The 6,288-nt window shown below is 42.4% G+C and overlaps 1 long non-coding RNA gene across 1 annotated transcript; it reads right to left on the reverse strand.

The window, feature by feature from the left end:
* Positions 1 to 2,454: 2,454 nt before the first annotated feature.
* LOC139179072 (uncharacterized) lies at positions 2,455 to 3,971 on the reverse strand. The gene is made up of 2 exons (XR_011563491.1): positions 3,704 to 3,971; positions 2,455 to 2,628 (listed from the first exon to the last, which is right to left on the reverse strand). It is a non-coding gene; the product is annotated as an uncharacterized lncRNA (long non-coding RNA).
* Positions 3,972 to 6,288: the final 2,317 nt, after the last annotated feature.

Consider the following 6,288-nt stretch of genomic DNA (forward strand, 5'->3'; position numbering starts at 1 on the left):
GAGCTGTGTGTGATTCTTCAACCAGTTCCTATTCTGAGCCAATAAGCTACAAGGCACAGGTTAGATCAGCCTCTGTGCCCTCTTTTTCCTTCATTGCTTGAAAGGTATTAATAACATATTTTTTGGTGTACAAAGGGATATAAAAGCAATGTAACTGACCTACTTTCTACTTCAAGAGAGAGAAGAAAGGCTATCATTTGCAGCTTTTTCTCTGCCTGAGCCACCTGGAAATACCTGCTACACATACTTATTATTGATATATAGTATACATTCATGCCATATAGTTTTTTTCATTTTTATTTACTTCTTTTGTCTGTGCGGGGTCTTCGTTACTGGACACAGACTTTAGTTGCAGGGAGCAGGGGCTACTCTCCAGTTGCGGTGCACAGGCTTCTCCTCGCAGTGGCTCCTCTTGTGGAGCACGGGCTCTGGGGCACATGGGCTCAGTAGCTTCAGTTCCCAGACTCTGGAGCACAGGCTCAATCAGTTGTGGTACATGGGCTTAGTTGCTCTGCGGCATGGGGGATCTTCCCGAATCAGGGATCAAACATGAGTCTTCTGCATTGATAGGTGGATTCTTTACCACTGAGCCACCAGAGAAGCCCCCGTATACTTGCTGAGCGTACTGTGTTGGGCCCCATTATAGGCTCTGAGGAAGAACAGGAGAATAGAATACACATGGTTCCTTCCCCTGTGAGGTTTATGCCTCATGGTGGACAAATAACAACTAAACACAGAAACAACACTTGATGGCTATCCTTCAGAGAGCTGCAGTTGGGTAATACGCAATAGAGTGACTCAGGGATCTTAGCCCACATGGCCAGGGAATGCTTCTCTGAAGGGATCTGGGTGACGACAAGAAATTGGATGAGTGAACGTCAAGGGAAGGAGTGTTCTGGGCTGTAAGTCTGAAGAGCCTTAGGTGAAACCAAGCTTGAAACATTTAAGAAACAACAACAACAAACTGATATAGCTAGAGAAGAGTGAGCCAGGGAGACCAGTATAAAATAAGGACTGAGAGATAACAGGAGCAGGTTGAAGAAGTTTTGTAATGGAGATGAGAAGTTGGATTTAACTCTTAAGTGCCTAGGGAAGCCATTAGAGAGTTTACACCAACATGGGTCATGTGACCAAAGACAGACCAGGGCTCCCAGACAAATAAATGGGTCCCATCTCCAAAGAAAGAAGCTTCCTGTTCACATTAACCCATTCTCTGACAAGAGTGATGTATATGAGATTCTAAAGAAGTCAAGTTCAAGGTTTGGGTCCTTGTAATTTGCGTATCACCTTTTCCTAGCCTGCACTCCAAAAGGCCTTAGAGGAGAGGGGAGAAGCCAGTCTCATTGCCTTACTGAATTGGTGACATGCTGAGGACTCACTGAAAAGGAGATTGGTCCCCAAGTCGGGGAGAGGTGTCTGCCATGTCACAGCCCCACAGAAGTAGAAACAGAGATCCCTGCGCACAGGTAAAGCAAATTGTTTCATCACAACTACTGTCTCTTGGTTTCCAGTCTTTATAAACAGTGAATTATAGGAAAGTGGCTTAAAACTATAATACAAAAAATAAAAGTCCCGCTTGGAAGGCTTTTCCATCTAGGAGGAGCACTGGATCGAATTTCTCAGTAGAAATGTGTGCAGAGTCTCCAAGAGACTGTATCCAATCCATTTATTTAAATTCCACTTTGGATAAATAACCACCTTTGGGGAAACATAAGCATAGCACCTCTTCCCCATTATAGAGTCACAATTCCGGCTCCATAGCATCCCTCTGCCACCAGGGGGTATATATAATTTTTATGGAGTTATAATCTATGTGATGCCTGTTTCTTAGTGCTGTTTTTGGTTACTATTATTTCACATACAGTTCTCCATGTAGCGTCTAAATATTTTCCATTTTCAGTACACAGTGATACATAGTGTTATGATAGATAAAAATAGCTCATGCTTACAAAATAATTACTATATGTCAGACACAGTTCTGAGCACATTATCTATTTTAACTCATTAAATGTTTCTTCCCTATAACCATATATAGCTAGGTACCATCTGTCTTTGTTTGGCTTCAGAGGAAAGAAAGTGGAGGGACCTCCCTGGTTGTCCAGTGATTAAGGATCCACCTACCAATGCAGGAGACATGGGTTTAATCCCCGGTCCAGGAACTAAGATCACATACGTTGAGGGCAACTAAGCCTGTGCACCACAATCACTGAGCCTGTGGTCTAGAGCCTGGGGGCCACGACTTCTGAGCCCATGTGCCGAAACTACTGAAGCCCTTGCACCCTACAGCCTGTGCTCTGCAACAAGAGCATCTGCCACAATGAGAAGCCCACGCACCACAACGAGTAGCCCCTACTCACTGCAACTAGAGAAAGCCCTTGCACAGCAATGAAGACCAGCTCAGCCAAAAATAAATAAAAAATTAAAAAAAAAAAAAGTGGAGTCCAAAGCCAAGAGTAACATGAATTGCTTTATTCAGGGTTCAACCTCAAGGAAGCAGGCAATAGTAAAACGAGGCAAGGAAGTGGGGAAAGTCCATTTGAAGGTGCATTATCCAGCTGGTAACCATCAAATGTGATCAATCGCTCCATCTCATGAGACTATCTCCTCTGGAGACCTCCAGCAAGAAAGCTGTAAAAACGCATCTCAAATAGTTATACAAGGGGAGGAAAGAGGAACTGTTTATCCACGAGTCCCCATCTGCTCCATGAGATCTTTTACTCCGACACACTTTGGACTTGGCACATATCACACCTGAGTATCAGCAGGGAAGCCTCAGGGTTGGTGATAAGAGGCAGGTGTCAGGGCTAGAGGCAAAGTACCTTATAGTTTGCCTGCACAAGGTCACAGAGTCAGTCAGAGCCCACCTAAACTGGGTGTGGCAGCAATGGTGGAAATAGACAAAAGATTCTCTTAGCACACGGGTTTGGCTGATAGAACACAAAAATTAAGTACCTGCTGTAAACCACTCAGCCAGTGGTAGAGCCACAGTCTGATCCCAGGAAGCCAGGCTCTTAACAATATGCTAAACTAGCTCTTTGATTTGAGGAGATCTGGGTTGTATTTATCTTTTCACTAAACTACTTCAGAGCAGGAATCTTGTGCTTGGGCAGGAATCTTAGATTCCAACCCTGGCTCAGAAACTTGGAAAATCATTTCTCTGTGGCTCTCCATTTGTTCACATGCTTTTGAAAAAGCTCAGGCGATAAGATCTTAAAGGTCTCAAATTCTGAATCACACCCTTCTAAAAGTCTTTGAACAGATCTACAAATCCTTAGGATGTAAGGATTAGACTACTGAGTCACAGGGTAGGACCGTGTTTATGACTCGTGGTTTAAATTAGCATATTGCCTTTGAAAAGAAACTTACCAGTTTAATGCAATTACTATGTCTTCCATGGATGAATGTGTCTCTTTCCTTGCCTGATCATTAATTGAGATAAAATAAAATTGTATATAAAATATTGAATTTTTGTTGACTCAATGGATGTAAAGTAGTGTCATGAGTTTGCTTTGTTTTCTATTTTTCCAGTGACTAAATAAGCCAAACATCTCTGCAAGTGTTTGTCATGTCATTTCCTCTTGTGTTAATTTACTTTTAGCAAGTCATTTCCCCTCTCTGGGGAATCAGCCTTAACATCTCTCACATGAAAAGGTCGACTGAGATCTCTAAGGTTGTTCTAAGAATTAAGTGATACAGTACCTACCAAAATTCTATTTCAATTCTCCAAACAAATCAGGAAAGGCCTTTCCATCTTCAGCATTTGTACAAGTGTAGAAACCTGTGAGCAGAGCCCTTGACCAAACTCTAAGACATGTCTTGGTCAACCAAATCTCTTCTTTCTGGCTGGTTCATATTTTAGTTCCTCCTAAAAGAAAGAGAGAATAACTTAAACAACCAGCATGGTGATTTTTTTCCCCTCAAATCCAAACAATTTGTAATATTAATGTGTGATGAAAACACACATCAAATGCCTTTCCCAAGGCAGTGGTTATCTCTATTGGCTGGCACATCTAGTTTTTCTCTAAGCCCACAGCTTCTGAAACACTTGACACATTTGTTCTGAACTTGTGGTGACCTACCTATTCCAAGTTTCATTATTGTAGCAGCCGAGATTAAAATGGTCAAAGCAATGAAGTCACTCTCGTCATTCTTTGAAGATTTAAAAGAAATAGGACGGCACTCTCAGACATTAGGGGAGTCAGAACCTGGGGACTGGGAATCTGCAAGCAGATGATCACACTTCCATCTAGGTACAGATTTTTAGAAAAGAAAATAGGGGCTGATTCTTGAAGAGCTCCAGGCTCCTTTTTCTAAGCCTCTTCATCCACCCTGCCATGCTCCTCCTTTTCACTTTTCTCTCCTGTGAAAATCTTTCTTTAGAACTCAATTAGGAGGCAGGAAAGATGGGTTCAAATCCAGTTCTGCCACTTGATAGCCCTGTGGATTTTAGTACGTCTGTTCTCTCTGCTGAGGGTCAACTTTTTAATCTGCTACAGTCCCTTTATTGATTATCATGATCTTTATGAATTAGTATGTGAGAGTCTTGAATTAGATGCAATGCTTTGTTTACCTCTGTGCCCCCAACAAAGGCCCATAGTGGAATTTTTCATAGAAAGGTGCTCTCTTCTTGTTAGTATATTGAAAGTGAAAGTCACTCAGTCATGTCCGAGTCTTTGCAACTCCATGAACTATACAGTCCATGGAATTCTCCAGGCCAGAATACTGAAGTGGGTAGGCTTTCCCTTCTCCAGGGGATCTTCCCAACCCAGGAATTGAACCGGGGTCTCCTGTATTGCAGGCAGATTCTTAACCAGCTGAGCCACAAGGGAAGCCCAAGAGTACTGGAGTGGGTAGTCTATCACTTCTCTAGAGGATCTTCCCAACCCAGGAATTGAATGAGGGTCTCCTGCATTGCAGGCAGATTCTTTACTAACTGAACTATCAGGAAGCCCTGTTTATAAATCTTTCCTTGACCCTGAGGGTGATCTCTATTATTCTAAGTTTTACCAGGTGGATTAGTTTCTGGGAGCTGCTGTGACAAATTGCCACACACTTGTTGGCTTAAAACAACAGAAATGTATTCTCTCATGGGCTAGGGGCTAGAAGTCCAAAATCAAGGTGTTCACAGAGCACTGTTCTCTAAAAGGTTTAGTGAAGCCTCCTTCCTTGCCTTCTCCTAGCTACTAATGGTTGCTAGCAGGCCTCAGTGTTCTTTGGCATGCAACAACATCATCTTAACTTCTGTGTCCATCGTTACATGGCCTTCTTCCCTGTGGGTCTGTCTTTTCATGTCTCCAAATCTCTCTTGTCCTTGCAAGGGCAGCAGTCATTGGATTTAGGGCCCCGCCTAATCCAGTATGACCTCATTGTAACTTGATTATATCTGCAAAGACCTTATTCCAAATAAGGTCACAATTATGGTTTCCATGTGGATGTGACTTTTGGAGAAGCACTATTAAACCCAGCATCCCAGGACATCTCTGTATCCTTACTCCTCCCATCCCATAGTTTTGGACTTGTCTCCTTGCTTCCTCATGAAGAATCCTTCTTTGGAATGACCCCACTCACTGGAGTCATGATAATCATATTCATTGTTCTCCTTCATAATAGCCTGTCCCTTCTTCTCTCCATGTTTCACTGGAGCTTGCTGTCAGACTAACGTCATGGAAAGGACAGTTTAGTTATCTTCATTTCCTTGCTCAAAATCTTTCTGATGGTTTCCTTTACCTATAGCTCAGGAGCTGCACTTCTTCAGGAGGGCATTCACAGACTTTACCACCCGATGCCAGCTCTCCTGTCTAGTCATAACATCACAACTCTCCCCCACGCACAACACAGATTGTCTTTTAGCTCTGTTATCTACCCTTTTCCTCATCATCATGCCTTCCTCTCCATCTGAAAGCTGTTTTCTTGATCACAAGATGGATTATTCCCATCACTCTTGAAAAGCTACCTCTTCTCCAACCAATATCCCCACCTCACACCTAGTCAGCATCCTGCTCCAAACCCCCATACTATTTTGTACTTCAGTTGACATTTCATCCTTACATTATTTGTCATCATGCTATTTCTCTTTTGATTAAAACATGAGCTCTTAAGAGCAGGAACTCTTCCTTATTCCCTCCGTTTCTGGTTCTTAGGAGATGGTACATTTTGAAGAGATGAAGGAAAGATTCTACAGTAATAATTTTCAGAAGCTGCTTTAGGGGGTTGTGTAAATATTCTGTATTTAATTGATAGTCAAGCTGATAAAAAATAAAAATGCTAATTTTACTCCTAATTTCAGAT

This window comes from Bos indicus, chromosome 1 (genome assembly GCF_029378745.1).
Source record: "Bos indicus isolate NIAB-ARS_2022 breed Sahiwal x Tharparkar chromosome 1, NIAB-ARS_B.indTharparkar_mat_pri_1.0, whole genome shotgun sequence".
Classification (NCBI taxonomy): domain Eukaryota; kingdom Metazoa; phylum Chordata; class Mammalia; order Artiodactyla; family Bovidae; genus Bos; species Bos indicus.